The sequence below is a fragment of the Colobus angolensis genome, unplaced genomic scaffold, assembly GCF_000951035.1.
Source record: "Colobus angolensis palliatus isolate OR3802 unplaced genomic scaffold, Cang.pa_1.0 Scaffold45, whole genome shotgun sequence".
Lineage (NCBI taxonomy): Eukaryota > Metazoa > Chordata > Mammalia > Primates > Cercopithecidae > Colobus > Colobus angolensis.
The window spans coordinates 5,226,738-5,232,600 of record NW_012117932.1 but is presented as its reverse complement, the minus strand read 5'-3'; the positions used below and the strand labels follow the sequence as shown (position 1 = coordinate 5,232,600).

The following is a 5,863-nucleotide window of genomic DNA, read 5'->3' as shown; positions in this document are numbered from 1 at the left end:
AAAAAAAAAAAAAAAAGAGTAATGGAGGGGGAAAGAGCCCTGGGGTCGCCTGGACAAGTTCATCTCTGGATCCATGTCCTTCTCTATCACTGACAAAGTTGGATAATGAATGAGGCATAATTTTTTTTTTTCTTTTTTGAGATGGAGTCTCGTGCCACCGACCGGGCTGGAGTGCAGCGGTGCGATCTCGGCTCACTGCAACCTCCACCTACCAGGCCCAACCAACTCTCCTGCCTCAGCCTCCTGAGCAGCTGGGACTACAGGCGTGCGCCACTACGCCCAGCTAATTTTTGTATTTTTAGTAGAGACGGGGTTTCACTATGCTGGTTGGCCAGGATGGTCTTGATCTCTTGACCTCGTGATCTGCCCACTTCGGTCTCCCAAAGTGCTGGGATTATAGGCGTGATCACTGCACCCAGCCCAAGGCATAATTTTTTAAAGCACTGACCCTGTTATCTGAGCATCAGTAAGGAGCTGGTATCCTTTCTGGGCCTAGTGGACTGATGTGAACAGTATTACACAGGTTAACCCAGATACGTTTTTCTGTTTTTCCTTTGAAAATGGGGGTTTCGGGAGGGCAGAGAAAAGGAGGAGGATGAAAAATTAAGTGCCTAACTACACAGACCAGGGGGGCCTGCAGCCTCCCACACGCCTGCGCTCCAGATCCAGGTAATTATTCCTCATGGTGCTGACACCAACAGGAAGGAATGGTGGATGCATTTTCTTTCTTCTTCACTTCCCCACGCATCCTGTTTTCCCAGGTTTGGAGGTTTGAGCCGGCCTTGTGCAAAAGCTCCTGCGCCAGGTCAAGCCCTGACTCCAGGCCGTCTGTTCCTAGGGCGACGGCAGCAGTGGGCTGCTTTGGTGGAGGGTCAGCCTTTTCTCCAAAGTCCAGCGAGCCTGCCGGTGAACCAAGGTTACTGATTAATCCACACTGAAGTCTCGGTGAGGACTCAGCCTGACCGGACTGTCTTTAGATGGGACCAACTCTGGTTCATACACAGGCCACTCACTCTGCACAGCCCCCCTCCACTTACTGAAGCAAGATGAATTGGCAGTAAGTGCGTGATACCCTGGTCCCATCTAGAAACAACCAGCTACTCCACAGCCTCAGGGTCAGGGATGCTCAAGTGCTATTTATTCTGTTTACCAGACATACAGCAGCAGGACAGGGAGTCTTCATAGCCTGTTGCATCATGTGATTCCATTCCAGATTTTTCCTTTTATTCCTGTCTCTAAGGCCCCATTGTACAGGTGCTACTAATTCTCATGAAATGATACTAGGAGGTAAAGAAAGTTCCCTGGCTCTCAGATATCCATCTGTGTGTGTGCAAGCAGACAGAGCACAGAAAAAGAAGTAGAAGAATAACAAGGTTCCTAGTTCTGTGTGGGCTGAGCAAGATAAAAAAAAAGAGAGAATAACGAGGAGTGAAAAGAATGAAGAAGAAAAACAGCTGCACAGGAAAAGGGCAGTGTCACAGGTGCCTCCCACGGTCCTTTTCCGAGGGCCCGTAGGGGAGGCCAAGTGGGGAGAATGGGGGACATTAGGTGGACGACCCAGGGGACCAGCTGGTGCCACAGCAGGGCATGCTAGATGAGGATTTGGCCTGCTAGATCCATGTTGGCGGGATTGGCCAACATCAAACATGAGGGGGCTCTGGTGACACGTGACACTGCACCATCAGAGATCACAGCAAATGGCTTTGCTGAGGTGTCCACTTTATTCCTGCCCTGATCACCTCCCTTTCCTGATTATTAGTCCCTTTTTTTTCTCCAGGAAGTCTCTTCTCATCCCTGTTCATGCCGTCACGTAACAAGCATTTACCACACTAGTACCGTGAGCTGCGCCGTGTGCGGTGATTACCTCTGTGGATCAGACAGACGACAGTGCCTGATCTTGTCATTCTTCCATCCTTTAATTCCTTTCTCCCAGTCTGGCCAGAAAAAAAAAAAAAAGTTCTCCTAACAGAGAATATAGGAACAGGTTGCTGAAAAGTGACATCCGACAAGAAATGAAAGCTGGTTGATGAAAGATTTAAAAGAAAAATGTCATGTCAGACTTGGTGGCTGAAGCCTGTAATCCCAGCACTTTGGGAGGCTGAGGTGGACAGATCATCTAAGGTCAGGAGTTCAAGATCAGCCTGGCCCACATGGTGAAACCCCGTATCTATTAAAAATATAAAAATTGGCTGGGAGTGGCCGGGCGCGATCACTGGCGCCTGTAGTCGCAGCATTTTGGGAGGCTGAGACAGGCGGATCAGCTGAGGTCGGGAGTTCAAGACCAGCCTGACCAACATGGAGAAACCTCATCTCTACTAAAAATATAAAAAATTAATCGGGGGTGGTGGCACGTGCCTGCAATCCCAGCTACTCGGGAGGCTGAGGCAGGAGAATCACTTGAACCAGGGAGGCAGAGGTTGCGGTGAGCTGAGATCGCACCATTGCCCTCCAGCCTGGGCAAGAAGAGGGAAACTCTATCTCAAAAAAAAAAAAAAAATTAGCTGGGTGTGGTGGTGGGCACCTGTAATCCCAGCTACTCGAGAGGCTGAGGCAGGAGAATCATTTGAACCTGAGAGGTGGCGGTTGCAGGGAGCCAAGATCGCACCACTGTATTCCAGCCTGGGTGACAGAGTAAGACTCGGTCTCAAAACAAAAGAAATGAAAAATGTCCTTCCCTGTTCCTGGCACTCTCCCCGCCCTAGCCTCATGGGCATGCTATCTCTCAACAAGACCCAGTCTGCCCCAACCTGAGGTGTTGCTAGACCAGCTGCCCAAACAGGAAACTTTATATAATTCTGCAACCCTGACCTTGAGTCCTGAATCTTCCCCTTCTGTAAACAGGCCATTCAACCCAGGAAGACCTGCAGACCTGGCTGGGACACATTTTGAAAAACACACACATTGTTAAAAATGTTGAAAAAGTCCCTAGGTCTAAGAGGAAGTGATCTGTCTGACTCGACAGTAGAAATCACTTCATATAAAGTAATGGAACAAATGGAAATTTAATCCTAACAGATGTAAGTGCCAGGGCAGTCACTTGTCTACACGGATGACTTGATTGCACCTGTTGGAAAGGCTGGGAAAATGAGCCGTGAAATCCTGCTCACATTCCCTACTGGAAGCAACACTCCTGCCTTGCAAATTAGTAAGCCTTATGTTCTCAACATCCTGACTTCAACATGTGTGCCCTAGTTCTGGGCAGGCTGTGACTCACCTTAGCTACTGGTCAAATGATTCTTACTCAGAGCCCTACGTTTCTAATCTTTAGTGTTAAGTGGTCTAGGCACATATTAGCCAAATGTCTACCTTTTTTTTTCCTCATGCCTGTTTCCCAGTCTGTGTCCTTTCAAGATATTCCTTTGAAATGACTGATTCAGGCAAGAACTGGATTTACTTATGGTAGCCTTCAACTTCCTACTTAACTGCCAAACTTCAATGAAAGTCCAGATTAGAAGCTTTAGACCTCAGCCTCTGGCCCTGGGCCTTCTGAAATGACCTTCCTCCAAACACCATTGAATTTCCGCTAATTTAGTTAATGAATGGAACTTTCTGAAGAGAGCAGTTACTTTGATCTGAACCCCTTTCCTAGTTTCCAGTTAACATAGCCAGAGGGAGACACAACGGGTGCTCTTTCCTCAACGGGTGCCCTCTCCTCCTGCGTGGCTGGAGCAGCCCCCTGCTGTAGTTACTCCTCTAAAACAGGGCTGCAGAAAGCAGTTCCCAGAAGGAAGAAGGCAGGTTACAAATACTACCGTTGGCATTTTCGTGGGTGCTTCCCCCCACATAGAGATGAAAGCGTTGAGGTGGGGCTTTGAGGCACACTCTCTGGGTAGCTGGGCCTGCAGTCTGGAAATCCTAAGTAATCCTCGCAAATAGGCTAACTGGAAGCCAGCAATACACATGAGCAGTGCTTCTGGCCTGAGAGAAAAGTGTCTGCATTCAAAGTACACCTTCAGATAAAAATGGAAAATGCCAGTCCCACCCTGCAGGAATCCTCAGTTTCTGGGCTGTTTATCCTCACTGCCATCCACCCTACGCTTGGCTGTGACTAGGATGTGAAGAAAGAGATTGGGTGGGAAAAGGCTACCGCAGTTCTTGCTCTGTTTAACTCACCACCTTAGAAAACATGGCCTTGGCTGCTGCTTTAAAACAACAGCAACGAAAATCCCCAGCCCCGACCCAGAGATTTAACCCTGCAGCTAAGGTGAAGTTTTTGTTAAGGTGGTAAGGTAAGAAAGCAAGCCATTCTTAGCCTTGACTTCCAGTCTTTATGCTTTTCGGAAGACAAGTCCAGCGAAGACCTCCACCCCTTCCAAACAGCGACTTACCTCGTAGCTGATCCACAGATTGCAAAGTACGGATGTGATGTTCCAGGCTTGGCCACAAGGGGACACTCGAGAGTAGGACCGCCCGCCTCAATGCTTTGTTTTTTACTCACTTTTGGTTGGGAGGGAGGGAGTGGGGTGTGGGAGTGGTGGGGGAGATGCTGCCTTTAAAAAAAAGTCCATTTGTTCCCTGAAATTGTGCCACTTGCCCTTTTATAAGTCAAAGGTTGCCACGTTACCTGTTGCCAGGTTCCTGAGAGTGCTTGGGGAAAATGTGCGCGAGAGAGGCGCGGCACAGTCCTTCGGCTTGGTAGATTTCAAGCTCTGTGGACTGAGCGGGCGCTGACATTTGCAGGGCAGCTGCTGTGGATTGCCTGCGCATTGTTTGGTCGTAGTTCTAACAGAGGAGTGGCTGCGTCTGACATCATTTCCAGGCATGAAGTGCCTGGGGCTTTTTTTTTTTTTTCTTTAATGACTCTAACTCTCTGATCCCTCCCTGCCTGGATTTTTGTACAGTAGATGCACTGTGCAAAACAGCCTCCACTCAGGAAGCCCAAGTTTTGTAGCAACTTGTTAAAACAACTTGGGTGCTTTTTTAAAAAAATAAAGTTGTGACTCTGAAACAAACCTTTCCATTCTTCCTCCTTTCTGAGAACAATGTTGCGTTTGATTAGCAGCGCAGCCAGTGCTTTCTGAAAGATCTACTCTCCCCAGAAGAGGCGGCTGCTATCAGTTGAATAGATCTCTAAGCCAGACATGCCGAGGCTTGGGGCATTTGTCTGGCGTTAGGAAGTGTCTGGAATACTAGTAACTACCAACTGGCGTGTCTTATGATTACAGGAATTATTACACTACCCTCCATCTCATTCACATCCCGTCTCCTCCCCTTACACACACACAAGCATACTTTTTTCTACTTTAAAAAAAGTTGAGCAAGTCATCTTGTGGTTTCCGGGGAGGATGTGACTGGGAGAGAAGACTGTGGGATACCTTGTGTCTCCCACGGGGGGCCGGGAATCATGGTGTATGCCCCACCCCAACAGCCTCTGATCTTTGCCTTCTCACCACTGACCGCCACACTTTGGGTGGCCTGTAAATGTGAAGCTGTAAATATTTTGAAATAAGGTAGTGATTTTTCCATGTGCATTTTGTTTTGTGGCATTTCTCTCCTTCTGCTGTCTTTTAAAAGTTGCAACTGTGCACCCCTTGTTGACCACTCCAAATTCGTTCATTCACTGAAACTTTGGTGAGTTCCTGCAGAGTGAGGAGGGCTCTGCACAGAGCATGGTGCTTTAGTGGACAAGGTGTTTAATAGAGAGTGTTTACTTGGGGGGGGGTGCCGGGATAAACAGAGGTAGTTTGAGTTAATGGTCAGATGGGATTTGGAGCCCTGAGTACTCTTAACTCTTGTCACTGAATCTGTAGATGAGTTAAAGATGTCCATTGCCCGCTCTGAGCCTTAATATTTTCATCAGTCAAATGGGGATAGTGGGATCTTTCACATATGTGAGATCATGTCTTTTTTTTTTTTTTTTTTT

At 47.9% G+C, this 5,863-nt stretch overlaps 1 protein-coding gene and 1 long non-coding RNA gene across 2 annotated transcripts in view; one reads left to right on the top strand and one right to left on the bottom strand.

The window, feature by feature from the left end:
• Positions 1–5,863, top strand: part of DLGAP1 (discs, large (Drosophila) homolog-associated protein 1) — a 691,004-nt gene that overhangs the window by 563,630 nt on the left and 121,511 nt on the right. The gene's annotated exons all lie outside the window — the stretch shown is intronic.
• Positions 1,117–4,739, bottom strand: LOC105523073. The gene is made up of 3 exons (XR_001003535.1): positions 4,565–4,739; positions 4,329–4,393; positions 1,117–1,934 (listed from the first exon to the last, which is right to left on the bottom strand). It is a non-coding gene; the product is annotated as an uncharacterized LOC105523073 (long non-coding RNA).